Source organism: Eptesicus fuscus, chromosome 13 (genome assembly GCF_027574615.1).
Source record: "Eptesicus fuscus isolate TK198812 chromosome 13, DD_ASM_mEF_20220401, whole genome shotgun sequence".
Taxonomy (NCBI): Eukaryota; Metazoa; Chordata; class Mammalia; order Chiroptera; family Vespertilionidae; genus Eptesicus; species Eptesicus fuscus.
The window spans coordinates 44,680,786-44,706,919 of record NC_072485.1 but is presented as its reverse complement, the minus strand read 5'-3'; the positions used below and the strand labels follow the sequence as shown (position 1 = coordinate 44,706,919).

Genomic DNA, 26,134 nt, shown 5'->3' with positions numbered 1-26,134 from the left:
GAGCATAGTCATCCACTCATTCATTCAGTCCTTGCCTATGAAAATGTTTTCTAGTCCCTACCCATGTTCCAGGCTCTATACTAGGACTTGTGAACACCAAGATGACAACCCTTTCTGAGTCTGTCAAGGACCTCAGAGTTTAGGGAAATACAAACATAATTACTAGAGGCCCAGTGCACGAATTCGTGCACCGGTGGGGTCCCTCAGCTTGGCCTGTGGGATGGGCTGAAACCAGCTCTCTGACATCCCCCAAGGGGTCCCGGATTGCAAGAGGGCACAGGCCAGACCGAGGGACCCCACTGGTGCACGATCAGGGGCGGGGAGGGATGCAGGAGGTTGGCCAGCCTGGGAGGGACTGCGGGAGGGCTCCAGGGCATGTCTGGCCCATCTTGCTCAGTCCTGATCAGCTGGATCCCAGCAGCAAGCTCACCTACCAGTCAGAGTGTCTTCCCCTTGGTGGTCAGTGCACATCATAGCGACTGGTTGACCAGTCAACTGTCTGCCTCCAGGTGGTCAGTGCATGTCATAGTGAGAGGTTGAGTGGCCTTAGCATATTATTAGCATATTGTGCTTTTAAAAATTTTATTTTTATTTTTATTGATTTTTTACAGAGAGAAAGGGAGAGGGATAGAGAGTTAGAAACATTGATGAGAGAGAAGCACCGATCAGCTGCCTCCTGCACATCCCCCACTGGGTATGTGCCCACAACTAAGGTATATGCCCTTGACTGGAATCGAACCTGGGACCCTTGAGTCCGCAGGCTGACACTATCCACTGAGCAAAACCGGCTAGGGCAGCTTTGATTAGTTGAACAGCCAACTGGACGACCAGACACTTAGCATATTAGGCTTATTATATAGGATATTATATAGGATGATGAATGATGTAAGTGCAGTGATAGACACAGGTTATTTTGAGAGGAAAGAGACACAATCTAACCTGAAGGAGGAAAAGTGGAGGATGTTTAAGGACGTGCTCTTGGAAGAAGGTAAATAGTGGAATGCGTGGAAAACAGGAATGGCAAGGGGCAGTAGAGCTCCGTGGTTAATAGTTTCTCAGTTCCTTCATCTATAAAATGGAACAATGGTAACCCCTACTGGGCTGATGTGAGCATTACAGGACATAAGTGCCTAGCACAGTGCCTGGAATGCTGTTAATTTTAGCTGTATAATTCATTCATTCACTCATTCCACAAATATTTCCTGAATTCTGAGTGCCTGCCAGGCACTATTTTAAGAGCTAGGGATACAGTGGCATTTAAGAAAGACGAGATCCCTGCCTTCGTGGGCCTAGTAGGGGGAAACAGGCAATACACAAGCAAATGTCTAAGCCAGATAAAAACGAGTAAACATATGAACTAGAGGGACCTTCTGGATACGGGATCTGAAGAAAACAGGAAGGGTACACACAGATAATGATCAGGACGGGGAGGGCTTCCTATGAGAACACTGGGGATTTAAAATCGCACCTTCTCCCTGTCTCTTATTTTGGATGTCTCTGCTGCTATTGCTTCTTATGACCACATGATGCCACTGTTGGGGAACCAGTGTCCTGGCTGATGCCTCATCTACCAACACTGAGGCCTGCCTGTCCGGTTCTCTGTCCTGAACCAGCGGTCCTTCCATGGAGGGCAGCTCTGTAGTAGCTCTGGTCCCTCTGGAGAAATTCAGGGCTCCTCCTGCAAGCTTCCAAGTCTAGGTCAGAGGCTGCACCAGCTTCCTGGCAGCCACTGCTTTCAGGTCCTGCCATCACAGAAGGGCTTGTCTGGGTAGGCTTGGTTCTCCATCCTCAAGGAAAAGATAAACTCTTGTTCTTTTTCCAAATCCTTGGAAATCTGGCCAATTACCTGCCTTTGACCCACATACAAAATTAATGTGCTGCACATCCTATATAATGAAGAGGTAATATGCAAATTGACCCTCACACCCTTGCACAAGATGGCTGTCCCCATGTGGTCAAAGATGGCCACCATGAAATGGCCAGCAGGGGAGAGTAGTTGTAGGTGATCAGGCCAGCAGGGGAGGGCAGTTAGGGGAGACCAGGGGAGTAGGGAAGGGCAGTTGGGAGGGACCAGGCCTGCACGGGAGGGCAGTTGGGGGCAATTGGGTTGGCAGGAGAGCAGTTAGGCATCGATCTGGCAGGCAGGGGAGTGGCTAGGGGGTGACCAGGCTGGCAGGCAGGCGAGTGGTTGGGAGCCAGCAGTCCCGGATTGTGAGAGGAATGTCTGACTGCCAGTTTAGACCTGATCCCAGGGCAGTCGGACATCCGTGGAGGGGTCCCAGATTGGAGAGGGTGCAGGCTGGGCTGAGGGACCTCCATGCATGAATTTTCGGGCACCAGGCCTCTAGTTTCTCACGTAAAATGTCTTAATAGCTCACTGGAAATCACATAAAGGACCAGAGACTCTGACCCCTGGGAACCTAAAGGCTTGGCTAACTTAGGTGGGAGGGATGATACTTTTTTTTTTTAAATCCTCACCTGAGGACATGCAGAGAGAGAGAGAGAGAGAGAGAGAGAGAGGGGGAGAGAAATGAAAGAGAGACATCAATGTGAGAGAGAAACATGATCCCCTGCCCTCCATACATGCCCTGAACTGGCAACCTCAACCAACTGAGCCACCCTGGCCAGGCTGGATAATACTTTTTATTCCTTCCTGATTCTTCTACAGCAGCAAATAATAAAAAATCACACTGAAAGTATAATTTCTTAATAGTTGTCTTTGTTACTTTGCACTCTCTATCATTACTGCTATGGTTATTATTAATATGATTATAAACTAGAGGGAGTGGAGATACTGACTCAGAATACCAACTTGTCATCTAGATATGTGGCATTTATACGGCTGCTTTAATCAGGGGAGGCACACTGCTGAATTATCAATATGCAGAGATTGGTTCTCAGTTCCTCGGACCAGATGCACAGATTCATTATGCCTTCCAGCATGATTAGACTGAGAGGGACTGATCTGCAATTATCAAACTCAGAAAACATGGATTAACTTGGGAGCTGAATTCATTAATTTCCCTAAGACATGTAACTGCTAACTGACCTAGAATAATTTAGGTAGCTAGTTAGAACTTATTCCATCCTGCAGTATGGCAAGCCATAGCAAGGCTTTAAAGTGTAAGGAAATAGAATAGTGGAAATGGGATGAATTCAATGGACAGGATAATCCGATCTCTATGCCCATTTTCTGCTGTGCTAAACCTCCTACATGAGTAAGGATATGTATATTTCTGGTAGAAAACTTCTTCCTCTATTAAGTGCTGAAGATCCATTTGACGAAGAGAACACAAAAACCATTGAATCTACCTGCATTACCAACACTTACATCTCCTCTACCATCTGCTGCCTATCCTCAGCGGGCATACACTGGAAAAAGTCCAGTGACGAGGAGCTCACTACCTCTGACAACTATATTTTTGGACAACATTGACTGATAGGAAACTTCCCTTTGTACTGAGGTCAAAATTTGTCTTTATAGTTTCTAATATGTGGCAGTTGGCCTTCCTTCAGCAATATCTGCACAACAAAATTTATTTCTATAGTGTGCACATCTTTGGAGTCTAACTAGAGTAGGACACACAGGACTGCCTTATTTAGGAATTTCCTCTCAATCTCAGGCCATTCCTTGTGAAATATTGTCAAATTTTTTGTAATTCTTTTGTGAATTGGTTTTGTTTACCCATATTCATTTTAGATAGGGAGGTGGCAAGGTGTATGGAAAAAGACATCTGAGTTACATTTCTGGTGAATGATAATTCCCTTTTATTAAGGTCTGTTATAAGGTTTGCATAGGAGTTTTTTTTTTTTTTTTAATACTCATCTGAGGATATTTCCCCATTGATTTTTAGAGAGAGTGGAAGGGAGGGGGAGAGACACAGAGAGTGAAACATCGGTATGAAAGAGACACATCGATTGGTTGCCTCCCTCCACTACTGGGCCCGGGATCGAGCCTGCAACTGAGGTATATGTCCTTAACGGGAATCTTCCATCTGAAGGCCAATGCTCTAACCACTGAGAAAAAAACAGCTAGAGCTGCATAGGAGTTTTTATTTACTCCTGAATTCATTTGACATTTGTTGTGCTACACGATGGAGTATTACACAAGCAGTGAGGCCACCCTCATGGAACTTACATTAAACTGGCAATTATAATAAAGTTTTAAATAAGTGCTATGATGAGAGAAATATAAGGAACCAGCAGGAGAAGTAGTAATCACAGAGGAGGTCTCTGGAGCAGAAATGATCTTCCCTCTAACCTAATTTTCTCTTCTGTTTATTTCTTATCCTGTTGTATCATGTATTTTTATTTCACTTTCTCAAGTGACATTTTAATTTATTATTATTTAAAAAATATTTTAGAGAGAGAGGAAGGGAGAGGGAGAGAATGAGAAACTATTGGCTGCCTCCTGTGCATCCCGTACTGGGGATCAAGCCCGGGAAGTCATAATGCAGCCCTATTTCCTCAGTCTCCTTTTATCTTCTTCCTCTGTGGAGTGTTCATGGTTTTATTTTTTCCTCTTTCATTCAGCCTCATATATTTGATCCTTAAGTTGGTTCCAATTTTCTGATGGGTCTGACTCATTATGTCTATGTTCTTTGGCTATTATTTAGAAGTAACCACAATAATTTTATTTCTTGATTTATTTGAGAGAGAGAGAGAGAGAGAGAGAGAGAGAGAGAGAGAGATTTGTTGGTCCATTTATGCATACATTCATTGATTGATTCTTGTATGTGTCCTAACTGGGGTTGGAACCTGCTACCTTGGCATATAGGGATGATGCTTTTACCAACTGACCCACCTTGCCAAGTAAAATATTTTTTATTAAAAATGCACTGGGCCTCCCTAGCTGGTTTGGTTCTGTGGATAGAGCATAGGCTTGTGGACTGAAGGGTCCTGTGTTTGATTCTGATCAAGAGCACATACTGGGGTTGTGGGCTCAATCCCCAGTGGGGGGAGTGCAGGAGGCAGCCAATCAGTGATTTTCTCTCATCATTGATGTTTCTGTCTCTCTCTACCTCACCCTTCCTCTCTGAAACCAATAAAACAATATATTTTAAAAGCCCACTATGTCCTTTCCCATCTGCCATGACCTTTGCAGCTGGGTTCACGATCTGAAGGAGGGGCCGATGCACAAATGAAAACACTAGACAAGAAATATGAATTATTAAGGGATGGGGGCCAGGTGGTGTCTCTTTCATGAAGAGCACATTTACTTCTGGCCTGGTCTGCCTTTTATTTGAATATACATTTGCCTTTTAGCAATACATACAGGCATATCAAAGGTAAAGTTTGGTAAACAGTAAAAGGATTATTAGGTTAGGGAATTGCCTTGAGCCATTACTTATCTCAACACTAACAATTGGTCCTTGTGTCAGCCCCACTAACACCCAAGGTCCATCGGCCTTCCATGTTCCTTGGTGCACTCTCATGACAGTATCGGCAAGCGGTGGCTTCCCGTACCCATCCAGCTAGAGCTACCTACTCTTCCCTCAGACCCTTGGTCACTAGCCCTGCTTCCTGGCTCAGGTGTCAAAACCCTGAGAGTTGTCACATTTGTCTCATTTAACACAGCCTGTTGTCCTGACCATCTGGCAGCAAGGGCCAGGCTTTGGCTTGAGCTTCGCTGCATCAGCCACTGTAGAAGCAATCTGTGCAGATCTAACACCCAGGTCCAACCAAGGAGCTGCCCAAAGGAGCTGTTTCCAGATTAAGTGGTTCCATATTTGCCCATCAATCAATGTTTTCTTGAGAAGCTATAGCCAGCTCAATTACTATATCATCTCATTTGTTTTCCTTCCTTCTTTGCCTTCCTTTCTTCCTCCCTTCTTTTCTTTGTCTTAGTTCTCCCTTTCCCCTCATTCTTGCTTCCATGATATTGTACTCCCCAAGGACTGGTCACATATAGGTTGCATTTATGAAGACCCTCCCTATGCCAAAGACAGTCTTAAGCTTTTGTATTGGATTCTCATGCCAGCTCATTAGTATCCCATTTTACAGAGGAAGAAGATCAGGCATAATGTCGCTAGTTATGCACTGCACTTGTTTCTTGCTTTGGATAATTCTCTAAATCTTTTTTAAATTAAAAAAATTTCAATTAGGGTTGATATTCAATATTATATTAGCATTAGCTGTACAGCCTGGAGGCCAGACAGAACCTCTAAATCTTTAAATATTTGTAACTGATATCCTGTCAACGAATGGAGGATCCAATATCCCACAGCATATTGGTCTTCACATGTTTTATATCTCTAGGTTCTAGTTTAAACTAGTCTTTCAAATTCATTATAAAGGATTAGGTCACAATTTTCATCTTCTCTGTAGCAACATTTTTTTAAATGAATGTTTTTCAGGTGCCATTTATTTTTCTAGTTCCTTTTTTTCTTCTTTCTTAGAGTAACTTTATTTAACCTCTGTACAATTTTTAAATGCAAGCTATATTTTCCCCCTTTACTTTCTTTTAAATTTAATTTAAATTACATTTTACATTTAATGTTATTTTACTAGCATATTCATTTCAGGCCAGCTATGTTTTAAAATTAAAATGTGCATAAAGGAGAAAGAATAACCCAAAATGTTAACAGTGATGAGAGGTCAGGTCATATACAGAATGTCCCCAAAAATGTATGTTCACTGTAACAGCAGATAGCTCAATTTTGAAATGAAATATATGTATTTTAATAAACACTGGCTTTATAATTATTCAACCTTGTATGTATACATTTTTGGGGACACCCTATATTTTCTTCTTTATACTTTTTTCTTAGTTTCCAAATAAAGTTATTATTGTGATGAGTGCTTTTATAAATAGGAAAAAATACATATCAAAAAATGGTAAGCAACAGTAAATATAAATCCAAGTAAATAAAAGCTGTCAGAAATGAGAATGGATTTATGAGTGTAGAGGCAGTAAGATTGAGGCAATTCTATGCTGTAATAAAATGTAAAGAATTGAAGAGACTCAATTTAGTAAGAATGTCTCATTTGATTTATAGAGAATGGTGTTCTGAGATGTGAATTTATTTTTCCAGCAGCCAAATCAGGTACTTTCAGGTTGTGCTGAGAAGAAAAACAATGTGGAAGATAGATAATGTGTGGTTTGAGCCTGAGTCTCTGCAGGCAAAGCGTCCATAATGGAGTATTTCTGCATTCCAGCTGAGCAGGCTCCTCTCCATCTCGTAAGCACATATTGGAAAGTAAAACTGCAGGAGTCTGAGTTACTTATAGGACGCTAACACTAAATAAGGAGGTGACAGGATGGAGGTGGTAAGTGGTGGTGGCATGAATACTACCATAAGCACTAGCTTTGAAGGCACAACTATTTAGGCTGCGCTGAGTATCTACAAACCAAGGATGTGACTGAAATAGACAGAATCCAGAGATAGGTGTCTCCACTGGGGAAACTAAGGCAAGATGGCTATACCCTATGTAATATACTCTACTGCTTTTAAAGCAGCATCTCAGAAAGTAAGCTTGCCATCTTCCACCCCATTTCCTTTTACCCCGCTCCCATTGAGTTAAATAAACAGCAGGCCATAAGACTGGGTGGCTCTCATGCTTTGGAGGCCTATGTAAGCAACCCAATATCTAAGCCTGTGAGTGCCTCAAGGTTATAAAATTGAAACCTAAAGACAACCAATTACAAACAGCCAATTAAGTTTTGAGCTTTAGCCAATCATTTATTTTATTTTATTTTACTTTGCTTCCACACTTTCTCTAAGTTTTTCCCCTCGTTCCTGTCTGACGAGCTGCAAGGTTGGAATGGAAAAATGCTCAAATAAACTCTTAATTTTTCAAACATGCCTCTGTTTATCTTTCCACACTTCTGTGAACCATATACACCTCCATTGTCCCAATTCCCAGTGCTCAAATATTTTGTCTCCTCCCTCTCAGTCACCTCATGCATAATTAGTCAACAAATCTTGGAGAAGCTAGATATGCAGCATTCCACAAATCTAGTCCCTCCTTTATGTTTCATTATCACTGTTCTTATTTAAAATCTTATTGCCTCTCATGTGGGCTCCTGAAATCATCTCTTAAATGTCCTTACTTGAATCTGTTTGATATACAGTACTCAGTTGGTCCGAACACTACTTTTGATTGTCTCAAAAACTTGTGACCTTCTCTTCCTTTTAGCCAAAGTAGTATATTCTTGTGTGACATTTGTTATACTCTGTATAAAAATGTAATTTTATGAAACTGTAATTATCCTATCTAATAAAAGAGTAATATGCAAATTGACCATCACCCCAACACACAAGATGGCTGACCCATGTGGTCAAAGATGGCTGCCCCCATGTGGACACAAGATGGCCACCACAAGATGGCCAGCAGGGGAGGACAGTTGAGAAGGACCAGGCCTGCAAGGGAGGGCAGTTGGGGGTGACCAGGCCGGCAGAGGAGGTAAGTTGGGAGTGACTGGGCCTGCAGGGAAGGGCAGTTGGGGGGGACCAGGTCTGCAGGGGAGGGCAGTTAGGAGTGACCAGGCCTGCAGGGGAGGGCAGTTAGGGGCAATAAGGCTGGCAGGGGAGTGGGTAGGGGGTGATCAGGCTGGCAGGCAGAAGTGGTTAGGGGCAATCAGGAAGGCGGGCAGGCGAGCAGTTGGGAGCCAGCAGTCCTGGATTGTGAGAGAAATGTCCGACTGCCTGTTTAGGCCTGATCCTACTGAGATTGGGCCTAAACGAGCAGTTGGACATCCCTCGAAGGGTCCCAGATTGGAGAGGGTGCAGGCTGGGCTGAGGGACACACACCCGTGTACAAATTTTGTGCACCAGGCCTCTAGTATAATGTATAATGTAGTTGTTCTATTCCCCATGACACTGTAAACTTCTTGAAGGCAGGAATACACTGAATTTATCTTTCAGTCCTTTACAATGCTGCGTGTTTATTTAGAAGTCACAAAAATACCTGTTTCATGGAATAGTGGGCCCTTGGGACATAATTATTAATTTAGCTTCCCTCTCCTCTTACCTCAGTGCCAAGAAGCTCCTTCCAAAAATCACACCTCAGGTAAGAGAAATGGAGCTGATGCTTTTTTCTGAGCCATAAAACTACTTCCTGAGCACTTGTTTTCCTCATATCACCATTCAAGAATGGAAATACATTAGTGCACAGTCCATCCAAAATAGACTGAAGTTGATATCTCTTTTTCATAAGTGTTTATTGGCTGGTAAGTGTTAGCACCTCCATCTATGTTGGGGACAAATATCCAGACAGTGTTTTCTATTAGGCACAAGTAGCTGCTGCTCCTGCACTTTGAGAGACACCAGTTCTTCACTGCAGATAATTCTGGGGTGACTGCACTTACACTGTCACTCCCACACAGGATGCTCTGCTTACTCTCCTGGAAGCTCTTTGCTCTGCCACCAGGAATTTCAGCTCCTCAAGCTCCCTTCCCCTCCACCATTGCCAGTGCTCCAATATTCTGCTGGGGAGTTGAACCCCCTACACTTGCTCCAGCCATGGCTGGGGGTAAGCTTTCCTGTTTGGCCCCTTGGAAGCCTTGTTCTTTTAAGAATTCTAATTTCAGAAGGAAGGTTATAGGATTTCTCTTCTGTTTTACCAGAAACTCAGTGCAACCTTTCTCTCCAGGAAAGGACTGGGATCTTCATCTTCTCTCCAGGCCAGTGGGTTTGGGGACTCAAGAGAATACCTCAAACAGACCCATGGTTCTTTCACTTTGAACTGTATTACTCTGCCAGGTGGTTAAATATACTAAACCTACAATAGTGTGGGTTTTGTTCCACCAAGCCTTTGCTCTTAGTCACTAATATGGCTCTATATAAGAAAGAAAACATAGGATATTTGTTTATGACCACCCTCCTTTTTTTCTTCCTGGAGGACAGACACAATAAAACCTACACATTTGCCTAGTATTTTTCAGTTTTTACTAGAGATGGAGTCAAGTAGAAAAAATGGGGCTGTCATCTAGATTAAACAAAAAGGAACTTAAGTCTTATTTAAAGATCATAGAATATTAAACCCATAGGGATAATATAAATATAACAGAAAAAAGCTTCCAAAACAATTAATCTTGATACTTATAGATAAAAGTAAAAAATTAATCTATATAATTAAGAACCAGGGTCATAAGGACCATTCCCACGAAAGGCTCCACCAGACTGGAAGTCAGTGCTGGGTTGCAGAGGCAACCTACCACTGACTGGGGCACTGCTGGTGCCCCAACCCAGCACTGACTGCTTAAGGGGCTGCAGATCAGGCCCGAAGAGAGGCCTGCAGAGAGAGAGGCAGGGTCTGATCCGTAGCCTCTGTGGCAGCCATTGATCAGAACTTGCCTCTCTATCTCTCCTGGCCTGGCCAACAGCCTGCCTCCATTTCTCTCCAGGCCTCCATCAGGGGCTGCTGATCAGGCCCGCCTTTCTGATCAGGCCTCATTGATAGGCCCAGAGATGCTGACTGGCATAGAAACTGACCAATCAGAACCAAATTTGGGTCAACTGTGAGGAGCCAATGGCTGCCTAGGAGGTGGAGCTTTTGACGCTGACTGGCATAGAAACTGACCAATCAGAACCAAATTGGCGGCAGGGGAGGGCAGTTGGGGGCGAGATCAGGCCAGCAGCGGAGGGCAGTTAGGGGTGATCAGGCAGGCAGGCAGAGGGGTTAGGGGGAATCAGGCAGGTAGGCAGGTGAGTGGTTAGGAGCCAGCGGTCCCAGATTGTGAGAGGGGTGTCCGATTGGAGTGGTGCAGGCTGGGCTGAGGGAACCCCCATCTCTGTGCACAAATTTTGTGCTCCAGGCCTTTAGTATAATAATAAAGAGTTTATTTATTAACAAGGAGCAAAAGTACAAAAGTCAAACCCTAGGGGGAGGGACTCTGCAATGTGGTAGATGCTTAGTAGATGGATTTCCCAGCACCCCTTTAAGGAGCAGCCACATAGATCCAGCTAGAGTTATGTTCTAATTTACTGATGCCTGTACCCTGGTCATGGGTTAAATTCCTACTCAGGAGTGTGTACCTGGATTGCAGGTTTAATCCCAGGACCCACTGGGGGTGCATGTGGGAGGCAGCCAATCGATGTGTCTCTCTCACATGAGTGTTTCTCTTTCTCTCTCTCCCTCTCTCCCCTCCCTCCCTTCCACTGTCTCTAAAAATCAATGGAAAAAATATCTTCAGGTGAGGATAAACAAAAACAACAAAACATCATCAACAACAAAAACAAAACAAAAAAGAAAAACCCAGAAATAAATGAGTCTTGAATATTACATTCAGCTCTGATGGGTTGGAGAGGGTCAAACAAGCCATTGTTCTCATTGTGGGGATGGCAGTTGAGCTGGATGTAGGAATTTACCCAGTGCATTTAAAAATATATATATTTTTTATTGATTTTAGATAGGAAGGGAGAGGGAGAGAGAGAAACATTAATGATGAGGAAGAGTCATTGATCAGCTGCCTCCTGCACACCCCACACTGGGTATTGAGCCTGCAACCCAAGCAGGTGCCCTGACTGGGAATTGAAACATGACTTCCTGGTTCATAGATCGATGCTCAGCCTCTGAGTCATGCTGGTCAGGCCCCCAGTGCACTTTTCAAACATATTAGAGTAACTCAGAGCTTGTTGCAGATGTGTTCTTAAACTTAGCAGGGATTGTTAGGAAGAATGGGGGCTAACAGAGGATAAATAAAACATTTTTTCTGGTCAGGTAATGAATAAGCCGTTGGGCATATTTAAACCTTAAACAGCCACTTTATGTACCCTCTAACTTTCTCTGAAGTTGCCAGAAGCCAAGTTCTTTCTGATGAATCAGGGTACTGCTCACATCTTTTAAATGGCTCTGGGATGGTATTATGTAGTTCCTACTGGGCCAGCTGTCAGATGAGGGGAATTAACTTAAGACACGGACCCCTTTCAGTGTGTTATGCTGCTGTCCATCCTCACAGCTTTGCATAAGTGTTTTAACCAGAAAAAAAAAAAAAGCTGCCTATGTTACACCCCTTCATTTCTCTTCATCTTCCATCCAAAGATTGTGCTATCTGACCCACAGTTAGGTGCTATCTAACATGCTATGCCTGCCAAAAAGGGAAGGGTCATGTCAGGTACTACTTCTTGGATGTCTGTGCCATGATCAGAGGGACGAGGTTGACTTTGAGTTCTCCCCCACTTCTCTATGGCTGCAGGAGACCACAACCTTGTAAAACAGGTCACATTTAGGCAACATTAAATGCAACTCCAATACCATTTTGGTGAGGATACCTGGGAAACCCAATAGCAAGATGTTTTTATGATATATCCTACTGTCTTCTAATCTTGATTGCATATCCTATGAGACAAAAAGTTGGACCTTCAACCTGAATATAAGTATATTTATAAATTACATGCATGTACTACTGTACTCACATGTTGAACACATACAAAAATAGAAGGCTGTCCTGATCCCCGAGATGTGTGCATTCAGCTGTAGAGATGGCTAATACATCCAATGTCAATTCATAGATGATAATGTGGTAATGGCTTGCTGGGAGAATGCAGAGGATACTGGCATAGCTCAGACCACCTGCATCTTCACACATTGATATTACCACAGGATGTGCTCTCTTGAGTCTCTATGACTTACTTTACCATGTGGGGTCCTCCTTGAAGAAAATATGACTTCCTTCTACTGTTGTCTAGACACCAGCATGAAGCTTCCCATGGCTTTAATTTAAATAAGCATATACAACCCCACATGGCAGTGCTTGAGCACTATCTCATCACTCTTCTCTGTGAGAGTTATAATATGAGGGTCTTAATGTGTATTTCCCCCTGAATTATGCTTTTGGGGTATAGGCAGCCTTTTAAGAGCAGCCAAATGACTAGGACAATGTCTGTTAAGAAGTCCCAGGCCACCTCAAACAGAACAGGAAAATCACCAAGTGGCTTCGGAATGAGGCTGCTACCATAAAGCTTCTAGAAAGTTCCTGTGCTAGGTTGCTTGAAAGGTCACCACACTGGGCTGCCTCAAAAGTCTCTCTGACACTGTTGTCTGAAAGCAGCTAGGCCCTGTGTGGCTGATGCAAAAGCTCGAGGCACATGCGGGTCAGCCATTAAAGGATGGTTTAGTTTTATGCAGGCATTAAAAGAAAAATTTCAAAAGTAGGTAAAATCATGAGTCTTATACAGATATGATAATTTTATGTTAAAATTTTTATTTAATTCACTCATGAGGAAACTAGTGAAGTGTTACAACTAGGACAAAGGAGATTCCTAAGAACAGACACAGATATAGGTCAGGAATATTGTAATTAATGTGCAAATAGAGGAAAATTCTTTTTTTTTTTTAGAGGAAAATTCTTTTGTTTTGTTTTTGTTTTTGGTTGTTTCCCCCTGAACAGAATTTGTTTGCATGTCTATGGGCAGGAATTATTTAGCAATGCTCTTAGTTACCTACAACTTACAGAATCAGACAACCCAGGTGTGCTTTAGTGACAGCACATCATTTTCCATTTAAGAACAAATTTTCCCCTTTTTTGTAAGCACTAGAAATAGAAAAACAAGCAGTTTCCCCACTTTTGGTAAAAAAGAAACTAAAAAATGAGACTTGGCTGGTGTGGCTCAGTTGGCTGGGCATTGTCCTGTATCCTGTGCACTTGAAAGGTTGCTGGTTCAATTCCGGTCAGGGCACATGCCCAGGTTGTAGGCTCAGCAGTTTCCACTCACACTGATGTTTCACTCCCCCTCTCCCTTCCTCTTTCTCTCAAAATCAATTTTAAAAATTGTAAAAAAAAAAAAATCTCAAAAATAATTCATATTAATAATGTGTATTTTATTTTTAAAAATATTTATTGGGGTGACATTGGTTAATAAAATTATACAGGTTTCAAGTGTACAATTCTATAATACATCTAATTAGTACTTATGTGTAAATGTCTACACTGGATGATATGAGCATTGTAAATGGGAGCAAAGTTTGATTCCTGACCTCCAGAAGCTTTTAATGTAGTAGGAGAGATGAGACATACATATATTGTAATGTGATTAGCATGTCCAGAGGTGGAAAGACTGTAACATAGGTTGAAATATGGAGAAAGGAATAACCATCCCCTGGTTGTGCAAATACTGCTTGTATGTAAAAACTGAGTGCTGATGGCAGATCTAAAACTTGAGCAGGCTTTTCAGATGTGCTTAGGATTTTGGTACCTGCTCTCATGTTCTGACCCTGTGTTCTCTCTCTCTCCCTTCCTGAGGTGTGGTCAGAGTTTTCCTGGTCTCAGATTACATTGTCCCCTGAGAAGCTGAGCAGATGGCTACAGCAGCAGTGGCAGGAGTGACCATTGTATTCTACTCTTTGGCCAGTGACAAATCTGGCTACTACAGTGCGCCAGCAGCTGTGGTTTGGCTTCACTGCAGTGTGGTCTGCATGCCCTGGTCCCCCTCCATGAAGATTTCTGGTGCCGTGGCAATATCAACTGTCCTTGCTTGCTTGCTTGTTTTGGAAAAAGTTTTAGAAGTCCTGTAGGGGGAATTTGGTACTCCTTTTCTTCATCTTCCTAGCCCTCTTCTTTTTCTTTATCTTCCTAGCCCTCTTCTCACTCATGGAATTCTTCATGGTTCAGATTTATAAGCAGATCAAGGTCAAGTCAGTGGAGTAAGTGGCAGCTGAAGTGGAGGAAGGCTCCATGGTGGGAATCCAGGAGCATGTCCCCTCTCTGAAGAAGTCCATCTTGAACTTCCTCCAGGTGCTTTTGCTTTTGTACCTCTATTTCTTCCTGCCGGTTGGCACACAGTGCTTGTTTTTGGTTCTTCTCATGTACCAACACCTGCCACTGGTGAACCAAGCCATTATCCACTGCAGAACTGATAGCTGCCCTGGACCCTACCTCTGCCTGATCTGGGGCACCATGGAGAAGTGCATGTCCATCTACACCTCCATCACTTGGTTCTTCATGACCATCCTCTTCTGCTTGGGTATCTTCATGCATTGTATCCATCATTACCTATTGAAGGGGCTTTCAGTGTTAAGTTTTGGCTCGAATGGTATTTGGAAGTTCTTACAGAGAGTCTTCCCTCCTTCACTTTAGGAAGTTTGTGTTCCTCTAAATATTGTGCCTTGGGTAGGGCTTCCTCTTGCTAACCTTCTTTGCTTTCCTCCTTCATAAAATAAACATTTGTTGTTCTTGTTTTCTTTGTTCACGTTGTCTTTGTTCTTGTCTAACTGTGGGATAGATGGGATGCACTTGATAACATTTCATTGTTCTTTCACACATGCATTTTATTTGTTTCTCACCAGAAGCCTGTGACATTGAATTTGCTATTTCACTCTTCCAGTACCTTCAAATCAGCTAGAGTTTCCATTGTCTTGAAACAATGAGCTTTCAAGGTTCCACAAATTCTGCATGGGATTAGAAAGAAAGTTCTTTTGACCACCTGGGTTTGATTTTGTTTTACAGGATCCTGTTCAAAGTGGGATGGCTCCATCAGCCATCTCTGGAACCAGGAAATGTGATATCCCTTTGTTGATAACAGCCCTGAAGCAAGCAGGCTACCAGGTCACTGATAAACTCTAGAAGGTGAAGAGCTGCTTGTAACTCCTTGATCTTAAAGTCAGGCAGGCAGAAAGAGCAAGCAGAAGTGCGCAATGGCCAGGACTTCCAGCCAGGCCGCCTTCCTCCAGGTATTTCTCCTCCAGGTTGGCCCGGACTCCGGTGGGGCGCCACAGTGCCTCAGCTCTTCTTTCAGGGCTGTGGTTGGTTGCTTCTCTTGCTGCTGCCGCTAGGCATGTACACTGGCTGGTGGCTCAGGCCAGAGTCACTGAAGCAGATGCTGCTACCTCACCTCTTCTGCGGCTGTGGCCACTCCAAGTCCTGTACAATGTAATCATCTCACTGCCAGCGAAAGATTGAAGATGATTCTTGATCATGAAATGATTCTGGCCTCATTAGATTTGGCCTGAGTATTTACATAGGTGCAACAAGAACGTTAATTTAGCATAAAAGCCTTCTTTAAGTTCGCTCTGCTAGAGGTTTCCATAGGAATCTCAGGATGGACTTCTAAAGTCTATCACTTGCTGTCTTGAGGCTAGGAACCATGTCCAAGAAACACTATCCACTGGGTTTCATCTGCAATATCCATACAAGTTAGGTGACTTCCTCTTTTCTCAAAGTTCTCTAAACATCTCTAGGTTCATGGCCGGCCATGGAAGTGACCTCTTTAAGGCTGGACCCTGAAAGCCAGGCACCAGGAGAGCTTTCTCAGCATTGTCTCCATGAAGTCAACCTTAATTCCCTAAAGGTGACTGGTCAGGCACTGGCGACAGCTTCTCCAGGTTGGCAGAGAGCCTCCTCCCTTGCCTCTGTGGACATGTCCACGTGGAGGGGGCTGGCAGTAAGGTTGCTGCTGGCATGGGCAGCCTGTTCTCCTCAAGGCAGCTGCCTGGTGGTGGTCTATTTGGAGCAGCTGGGAGGCAGGGGGTATGATTCCCCTCTCCCAACTTCCAGAGAGCCCCTTCACTTGCCCCTGGTTGTCTGAAACCTTTCCCAAAAAGGACAGGAGCTCAGATCAGTATTCCATAGTGCTGCTGGTTGGAAATTATTTGGTCAAGTCCCTTCCGGAGAGAATCTTTAGAAAGCTTCCATAGCAGGAATATGGAGCAGAACAGGGAGGACCTGTAACCACTGCTTCAGTCTTCAAGACATAACAATTTTGAATTTGAGCCTCTTTCTAATACCATTCCAATTCCTGAATATGGGCCATCATATGATTGGGGATTGCTTTTATGTACTGTTGAAGAAATCTTTGCCAAATCCAAGGAAACCTTCCTGCCAAATCTGTGGAAGAAGCTTTACTTCACAGACAAGAACATTAGACCGTTGAGCTGAGTCTCAAAATTGAGAAATTAAAGCAGTACATTTAAAAAAAGAAGAAGAAGAAACATGTAAGCAGGAAGAAAATATTGCAAATACAATGGTAATTTGGAGCAGTGAAATGCTGCCCAATTGAGAAATAATACATAATAGGAGGAAGGCTGGAGAATTGAGGTGCAGAGGTTGCCCTCTAGTGTTCGTGATAGAGTTTGGAGCCTCGCTGTAGAAAAGAGAACTAAATATCTCTCCTGAACTTTATGAAGTATTTCTCTCCAAAGGAAAGAAATGATGGAAAAGCTTCAGTAAAACACGGTCTCTTTAAACACATCATTCTTTAAATGCAGGAGGTGTATCTGTTGATTATACAGATGCTGGTTTGGAATTAAGCTGGACATGTCCGATGCATCTCCATCTCTCTACACTTTGCACAAGGATGACCCATATTATGATGCTTTATACAGCACCTTGGGGGCCATATTCATGCTACAGGCCTGATGTTGATTATGTCCAAGGGATGTCCTTCATTGGGGCAGGACACATTCTCAATTAGGAAGAGGTAGATGTCTTCATTGCTTTTGGAAATCTCATGAATAAGTCATGCCAGTTGGCCTTTTTCCTGTGTGGGTCGCAGCAAGATGTTGAAATTTTTAGAATATTTGAAGCATTCTCTGAGGACAATCTTTTCAAACTATTTCTTCACTCAAGTCTATGGCCTTGCACCAGACATATACTTGATAGACTGGATCTTCACACAGTATCTCAAATACAACTACTTGACCTGGCCTGTCTGTCTGGGATGTATTTTGCAGAGATGGGGAGGAATTTTTATTGAGAAGTAGGTTAGAAATTCTCTAAGTACATGAAGGCATTTCTCTGCAGGTAGACTTTATTCATACAGGACAGTTTCTAACTGAATTGGCAGAGGTTATCATGCCAGGAAAGCTGTTCAGCTGCAACACAGCCACTCAGAGGAGCACTAGTAAATGGATTTAGGTCTTTGTGTTTGAAGTGAAGGAGATTTAAGAAGGAGACAAGAATAACAGTACTGCTTTGAATGGCGAATCTTCATAACAAACAAATGAATTGAAGTATAAAAAAGTATTTTTGATAACAGCATTTTTTTTCCTATGTAAGCAACATGGAGGAAAGTTGGAAAAATCTCCAAAAATCAAGAGATGAAAACAGCTAATTTTGAATTTTGTGATTGAAATAAAAAAATGAACAATATTGACATTATTATTTAAAAATATTTTGTAGGGACAACCATTTTACAAAGGAAAAAGTGCAAGTGGCTAGTTCACATTTCATAATTTGGTGTGAACAGTTGAATGCAGTAATATTTTAAAACTTAAAAAAACAAAACAGTGGCTGGTTGTACCCAATTATATAAACATCATTCTTAAATAAGACATTCCAGACAAGGCTTTAGTTGTATAAGCAATTTTTCCACTTATATCTAGTAAAAAAGTGGTTGATTCTCATTGAACCTATGCAAATATATTGCCATTTAAAAGTAAAAATATTTGATAAGAGTTTCTGAACTTGGGAGAGTGAGTTAGGCAAGGAGTATAAGATATCACTTAAAAATTTTCCATTTCTCACATGATCCCACTCATTTAGGGATAGTAAAGAACATTATAAAGTGGTGAACAAAAAGATAGATACAGAGACAGTAAAGCATCAAACAGACTTTCAAAGTACAGGGGGAAAGTTTGGGAAAGGTGGGGGAGTTATGAAATCAAACGAAGGACTTGTATGCATGCATATAAGCATAAACAATGGACGCAAAACTCTGGGGGGGGGGAGGGCATGTGTGGGTGTGGGGTGGGGGAGGTAAAGGTAAGATATGTACACATATAATACCTCAATAAAAATATTTAAAAAAAAAAAAACTTTCCATTTCAGTGCATAAAACCAGAATCGAATAAATTGTTGTTGGTTATAGATAACCTAATAAGAGAAAGGGCTTCCTTATATGTCCAGGAAATAGAAAATTAAAACAACATCAACAATATTCCAAATAGCCACAATCATCTCATGGGTTCATTCAGTCCTATGTAATCAATTCTTGTTCTGCTGGACCTCGGATTAGCAGAAGCATGAACATGAACTCAGTGGTGTCTTGACTCAAAAGAGTTCTGGAAATACTGACTCTGCCTACTGAAAGCTGTTTAAGCGATGACATCAGAAACCTGTACCAAGATCTAGTCTTCCAAGTGTCAATAGCTTGAAGGACCGGTGCAGGCTTTTTCCTTGGGCTCTGAGACCATGCTTCTTTGTGAAGATGTGAATTCTGGCTTGTAGCTGAATGCAGAGCCTTCAGGGGAGCATTGAGTAATACAAAAACTATCTGTAGGTGCTAAAGACTTAAAATGACTGGTAATAACTGAAGAGGATTCATAACAAGAATGATACAACTGATAAGGAAAGTTAGTGGTTTCTGTATCATATAAGGCAAACCTAATACAAATCAGTCAGTCTTTAGACACAATGTCAGTATGGATAATGATTAAGGATATTTTCAAAGAAGATGGTGAATATTACATCTGGTTTATAATAATAAATGAACATACTTTTTACAGAGAAAAATTAAGACATATAAAATTCCTGTCATACTATATATATATATATATATATATATATATATATATGCAATATACCCAGAATATACCAAGAATGAATCAAGAATATCAAGTCAGTAGATTCTGAGTATTTCTTAAACATCTCTGTTTTAATTAAACTGTACAGGTAAGTCTGATGTTTATGCCCAAATGAAAACCACTGGCCTAGAAGATGTGAAATTCAAGTTAAAAAGTAAGATTTTATCTAAGTAAACATTTTAAATAATAACAAACATTATGAATGGTAACATCCTATTACCTAACATCAGGCAAAGCACCATCAGGACACTGGTAAATAGAAACACTGAAAAATCTCCAGGGACTTCCCAGAAAGCATTCAAGATGTAGAATATTGACATTAATAATATTTTACCTGTACAGATTTAACCTAGGAAAGTCTGAGCACCTTTTGTGATTTGATGCCTCTTTCCATGAAACACATTAATAGTAACATAATAAGTGAAATGGAATTATTTTTAACACCTTGCTTTTATAAGGTAAAGAAACAAATGTTTGTATTTCAGTGAGGCAAAAAATGAAAAGTTGTCAGGAGATTTGAACGCTTAAGATAAGATCATGGGGTCCTAAGACACAGTAGTTGGCTCCATTTGAAAGTGACAATAGAACATCTAAAAATAAGCATGAACTGTAATATGATTGTAAAGAAACTTAGCTCTTTCATAAGTGAGAATCCTTTGTTTGCTTTTTAAAAATAATCAAGAACACAATAAAGCTAACATAAAACATAGAAAATTATTCTGGTAAAACAAAATATTTTGCAATCAAGAACAAACTTCATATTGTAGGTAAAGGCAAATAAACAGTAAACCAAGGAAACTAGGCCATCAAAATTTAGCAAACTTTGTTAAGATTTTAACATATTTCATAGTTTTCCCTCTGATTTTTATAAACCATGGCAAAAAAAAGTAGAATGGTGGCTTGCCAGGGTCTGGGGTGAGGGTAGCGGGGTGGGGAGCTATTGTTTATAAAAGTCAGCTCCCTCCTGGCTCTGAGAGCACTCTTTCCCTTTCCAGAGAAGATTGCATTTCCTGGGCTGAGCTGAAACACCAAAAATGTCTCCCCAGAGCAGCAGGGGACAGACCAGCACAGGGCAAAGCAGAGTGGGATGGAGCAGAGCAGAGCCGGCCAGTGAGGAGCAGAGCAGAGCTGTCTAGCTAGAGAGGCCTGGCCCCAGGGCCGCCTCATAGCTGTGCTGTTTTCACAGCAGTCCTGTATCACAACTGAGCTGTTTTGCACTGAATAAAGTTTTCTTCTTCACCACTCCCCAAATTGGAGATTCTTGTTGGCATTGAATTGGCACCAATGACCATTGGTTGGCTGACAACATAAAACCTTGAGAACTGTTACTTTAGGAAAAAACAATTTTTTTTTTCTTGAAAAACATAAGCATGTACACAATTGTATTTTTCTGTTGGTCCTCAATATAGCCCAACCACTAATATAAATTATAACTTTTAACTTAAGCAACTTCTATTTCACAGAGAAAACTGGGGCATGGGAAAAGTAGAGAATAATTGTGAACTCTGCCACATACCAGCTTTTCAGTTTTTTAATAGGTTAGCAGGGCTCATAAATACATAGAACACCTTTTCATAGCCACACACACCTTCTAGCACAACTTATCAAAGTGGAAAAAGTGAACACTTTTTTTTATTAACAGACTCAAAGATATAGCCTTTCTGCAGTGTATAAATATAAGAATCAAAAACATAAAATTGTGCTTAGTAATTAAAGCTTCCATATTCTATTTACTTAGAAATAACTCTGCTTAACTCAATTTTAATATCAATTTAAGGTTTTAACTTATCTAAACCTCTTAGAAATTATCTTCAAGCTGATATACTACAAAATTAAATTACTGTTGAAATAAAGTTTTCAGAATAATGATTCATTAGTTAAACACAGATTTCCATTTTTCATATTCTTAAGCAGTAGGAGTAATGTTAACTTATTTAGTTAGTAAACCTATATACATTTAGAAAAAAACATATACCTGTACTTTCCGGCGCATAAGACGACTGGGCGTATAAGATTTTCCTAGGTTAAAAAGTTGTTTTATACGCCGGAAAATACGGTATATTGGACTATATTGATGGGATTAGATATAATGGATTAGATATATTGGACTACTGTATTTTCCGGCATATAAAACGACTTTTTAACCCAGGAAAATCTTATACGCCCAGTCATCTTATACGCCAGAAAATACAGTACACATAGAATATTATTAGGAATTATACTTAACACAAATAAGTCAGAGAAAATACAGCTGTTTTTATCAAACCCAAAATATGAAACTAGTCTCATTTTCCAGAGATATACTTAAATTTGTGAACCTGAATTCTAAAATGTTATTGGGTTCCTTTCTGTAAGAACATTTTATTAATGTAGCACATTTAAAGATGTAGAAGTTCAATTTTACTACTTCTGGGAATTTTAGGAATATTCACTTTACTTAAACACTTATTTATCTCTATCAGCCAATCAGAGAAGAACTCCTTTAGCCTGAGACTTTATAATCAAATTAATTAATATCCTCTGGAGGTAGGAGGATGTTACACATTCACACAATGAAAGAGAAAGGCCTTTCTAAACTATAGACACATAGACACACAGAGACAGATAGAGTTTGTAGCTTCAATTCTAAAATTTCAGTCATAGAACAAGAGTAAATACAGAAACATCAAATCTCCCAGTCCAGGTATGAAAGACTTGTTTTCCTTCCCAATGGGCACAGGTTCCTAATTGATTTGGGTTCAGAACAGACAATAGGACTAACAATCCAGATTCTCCACTAGCTCCATCCAACAGAGATTAGATTTCTATAACCCATTTACAGAAGTCACCAAATGGTCAGCCCATATAACCAAATTCTCAGTCATGGCTGCCACTGATGAGTATTGGCTATAAATGAACCCAAACCCAAACCCAAACCCAAAACAAGACATATTAATAGAGAGGAAAAAGACACTAAGGTTACAGATGTATAGAGAAAAACCTTGTGAGAACAGAATAAGAAGACAGCCACCTGCAAGCCGAGGGAGAGGCCACAGAAGAAAACAATCTTGTCAACACCTTGATCTTAGACTTCTAGTCTCCAGAACTGTGAGAAAATAAAATTTTGTTGTTTAAGCTAAAGAAAAAAAAGATGAGTAGACAGGAAAATTAAAATTCAAAAAATAGCAAAGATGCTTTGTCACTTTGGATTCACCTCTGGGAGCCAAGAAGCAGTGAGTGCCCAGTCAGTGTTGCTCTGTGGTTGAGCATTGACCTGTGATCCAGGAGGTCAGGGTTTGATTCCTGGCCAGAGCACATGCTCAGGTTGTGGGCTTGATCCCCAGTGTGGGGTATGGAGGAGGCAGCTGATCAATGAATGATTCTCATTCTCTCTCTCTCTCTCTCTCTCTCTCTCTCTCTCTCTCTCTCTCTCTTTTTCTTTCTCTCTCTGTCTCTGTCTCTCCCCCCCTCCCTTTTCCCTGAAATCAATAAAAATATATTAAAAAAAAAAGCAGCAATAAACCAAGATGAGATGTGTCTAGGCTTAAGCAGCCTGTAGGAGGTGCACTCTGGTGACTAGGTTGACCAGGCTCTGTCAAATGATCCATGGGCATCTTGGTGGAAGACCTCCAAAACTTTTAAAAGGCTATTTTCAAAAGGAGAAAAAAAAGCCTGATTCTCATACACATGTATTAAAGATTCTATTTAACACATTAAAGAAGGAACTAATGAGTTGTTATACCAGGTCAAGGGAGAATCCAAAGAACAGACACCTTTATGGATCAGGAATATTGAAATGCATGAGCAAGTGGAGCCCAAACTTTTTTTGGGCGGTGTGGGGTGGGAGCGGAGGTGTTTTGCATTGTAATTATCTACAACTTGGGAGTTGTAAAGTAACTCCAATAGACTCAGCAGATGATGGGAAGGATGTGTTATAAACAATGCAGAGGGTTACTGAAGCTGAACCCCCCCCCCCCGCCCCCCTACATAAGGGGAAATTGATGCCACTCCCTATGCTAGAAAGATATGGTCCTACTGGACCTGTCTGTAATTCAATGACTCCCAGGCCCCAACTAGGGGTGGAGATTACTCTAGGATTATGTTTACAACCCTTCCCCAAACTCAACCACCCTACAGCTTTCATCCAATCAGACCACCTAACACCCACAACATCACCAGCCAGATCATATACCATGGAAAAACAACCAAAAACCTTCCTCCCATGTTTCTGAAATCCTGATGTGAAAAGCTCAAACCTAAACAAACAAACAAACATTAAAAAAACAACAACTTGAATTTTTTAAAAATCTCCCTGACGTTAGTTTCCAATGTAAAAAGAAAATACCCACAAAGCTAAAAGCATTTGTCTTAAACTGCTTTCAACAAGGAAAATAGCTTCCCTACTTCTCTATAAAAATTCTTTTTGACTCAGTATCATGGTGACTTGCCAAGTCTCATTTCTAAATGGTTAAAAAAGAAAAAAAAAAAGGAACTCTTACAAAAATATACTATGACAGACTGTTCATAAGGAAAAAAAGGCAGTCAGTCTGTCTCTCATAAATCTAAAATAGTGTTTGAAAGGGGGAGAGATACTTTCTTCTCCTCTGAGGGTTTTAAAATGAAACTTCATGGGTGCACAGTGGAGCTAAAAAGCACAACATGATGTCAAAATGGGCTCTGTCTGTCTTGGATGCAGCTGAAGCCCAGAAGCAAAGAAAAAATAGTAGGAGGCAAGTCCCCTTCCTGCAAGGTGGATTTCAAGACCGCCTGTGAGGACCAGCTGAATCAAGTTTTGTGACCCTGAGATGAACTCATAAGGTTTGGGGTTGAAGGACTTGAAAAGAGAGACTTTGGAAAAGAGAGTGGAAGCATTGTGGCATTTCCCCTCCCACCTCCTCTGCCTTGGGGAGGCTGAGCTCCTCCTCCCCTGAAATCTTTGGATTAGGGGCTTTGAAAGATCAGTTGGAATCAGAGTCCTTTAGAACTGAGAGGCTAACGTGGGCATTTGACCCTCGCCAGAGAAGATGAAAGGCAAAAGGTAGTGGCAGGAGTCGGTGGTGCATAAACCACTAAATGCAGAAGAGCATAGCAGGTTCCTGGTGGACCAGATGGAGAGGGGAGAAAATGAGCATGAGGGTTGTTTTCCTAGGTGGGCTTCCTGCTAGAGGCTGGTGGGCAGAACGGGTTTGGAATTAAATGCGAAAGCCAGCAGAGATGTTGAAGCCTAATTTTTCAGTGGAGACATCTCTCAGGGCCCCACAAAAGTGCCCTGTAACGGGAAGACTCATAGTGAACACCCACCAAGATCTTGGAGCAGCACCACCAGGTGCTACAGTTCCCCTAAAAAAAGACCTTTCCTCCTCCAGTTCTTCTCTCCTCCCACCATTACTCCAAGCCCTGTAGGACCCATACCGTAGAGGGAGGTGGAGGGAGGTGGAATAGAAGCTTTAGGTAGGAAAACAAGCCAGCTATGCCACACCCACTCCCTTTGGCCCCACCTCACTCTCCTCACTCAGGCTTCCAGTCTGAATCAGCCCAAGCTAGGGAAAGAGAGGAAGGAGAAATTGCCTTCACCAAAGTTCAGTTTTAACTATTACATGGCACTGGACATTTCAATGACTGAAATGATATGTTTATGACTAAACTTGACTGAGGGACTTCTTAATTTTTCTGAGTGTCAGGAAAAGCTATAAAAATCCACCTGAGACCAGCCGGTGTAGTTCAGTGGTTGAGCGTCAACCTATGAACCAGGAGGTCACGACTGGATTCTGGGTCAGGGAACATGCTCAGGTTGCAGGCTTGATCCCAGTAGGGGGGATGCAGGAGGTAGCCAATCAATGATTCTCCCTCATCATTGATGTTTCTATCTCTCTCCCCCTCCTTTCCTCTCTGAAATCAATAAAAATATATTTAAACAAACAAACAAACAAAAATACCCACCTGGGATTTCATTCAGGGGCAAAGAAGAAACTAGCCTCTACGCAGAAGCAGAAGGGAAAAAATGAAGTTGCTTGATGAGCACATCCTTTTCATATATGGCTGAACAAGTTTGTTCCAAAGAACACAGCCTCTTTTGCAACCTCTAGTAAGCCAGCCACTGCCCCCACAAAATGGTCCAACAGGACTTTAGAAATTCCATTCCCAGGATAGCCTTCCCAGAAAAAGGCCCTGCAGGCTCTGAGAGACTTGTCAACCACGGAAGATACAGCAGCCAGGCAGGAAAATAATAACAAGATTCCGTGCTTTTTTGAGGGTCTTCTAGCATTGGTTCCAGATTTGGAATAGTCTCTGGGATTCATCAGACTGTTTATCAGAGGAGGAAAAAAATATCAGTGCTGACTCATGTAGCCAGTCAGACCATGGAGAAATCGAAGCATACAGCAGATGCAACGAGTTCTAAAAACTTCCTCACATGGCAGTTCTTTGTACTTGGTGAGACCTGCGTCCCAGGAAGCATGCCAAAGAACCTTTGGGTGAAATCTAGAGACTGCACGTTGGAGTGGCAGGGGGACACTAACAGGAGTCCTTTCAACCTCTCTGCCGAGAGCAGTAATGCCCTCAAACCAATTTCTGATTCAAGTTAAGGGCCGAGGAGAGAATTATCTTCAAGGGCCATGTACATGTGTAACTGAATGCAAGCTGTGCTGTTAATTTCTAAGCACAGTGAATGTGTGCACCTGCCAACAAAGTAGGT

General features: G+C 41.7%; 1 pseudogene; it reads left to right on the top strand.

The window, feature by feature from the left end:
• The first annotated feature begins 14,839 nt into the window (after positions 1-14,839).
• Positions 14,840-17,794, top strand: LOC103302826 (TBC1 domain family member 12-like; annotated as a pseudogene).
• The last annotated feature ends 8,340 nt before the right edge of the window (positions 17,795-26,134 follow it).